Source organism: Sinocyclocheilus rhinocerous, unplaced genomic scaffold, assembly GCF_001515625.1.
Source record: "Sinocyclocheilus rhinocerous isolate Xijiao unplaced genomic scaffold, SAMN03320098_v1.1 scaffold622, whole genome shotgun sequence".
Lineage (NCBI taxonomy): Eukaryota > Metazoa > Chordata > Actinopteri > Cypriniformes > Cyprinidae > Sinocyclocheilus > Sinocyclocheilus rhinocerous.
The window spans coordinates 650,237-650,859 of record NW_015641438.1 but is presented as its reverse complement, the minus strand read 5'-3'; positions in this window follow the sequence as shown (position 1 = coordinate 650,859).

Below are 623 nucleotides of genomic sequence, written 5' to 3'. Positions count from 1 at the left end.
CCTACAGGGTACGTCTGAAACAGTGGAAGTTTTCAGGATGAAATGATCAAAAACAATTGAGCACTTGAATGATTCCCTTAATAATTACATAATATTATTAATTACATATAATATATTAAAATATTAAATGATTTTAAAATAAATATATAAATATTAAACTGTTATAAAAGTTTTTACTTTGGGGCAGTTTTTTTTTTTTTTTTTTTTTTTTTTTGGAAGTCTGGGTGCAAAGATGTAGCTGAAGGGATGAGATTTGCAGTAATGCTTGAGGATGCAGTTAAATCATAAATCAATTGTCTGGTGTAAATCCTTTTTCATACTTAAAGGGTTAGTTCACCCAAAAATGAAAATTAGCCCATAAATTACTCACCCTCAAGTCATCCTAGGTGTATATGGTGTATATGTGCTTAATTGTATTGAATGTGCACTTTTACTGCAAGAACTGTACTTGCAAATATAATATGAAAGAACTTAAAGGCCACCTGTACTTAAAGAGAGTTTACTTTCATGACTGCTTCTAAACATAATTTAGTAAACATTTTTTAAGTGCACTTTAAAGTAAATTTTAAATCATTGTGTATAATAATCTTGTCTTGCTTTAAAGAAGTACTCTTATTATGTTG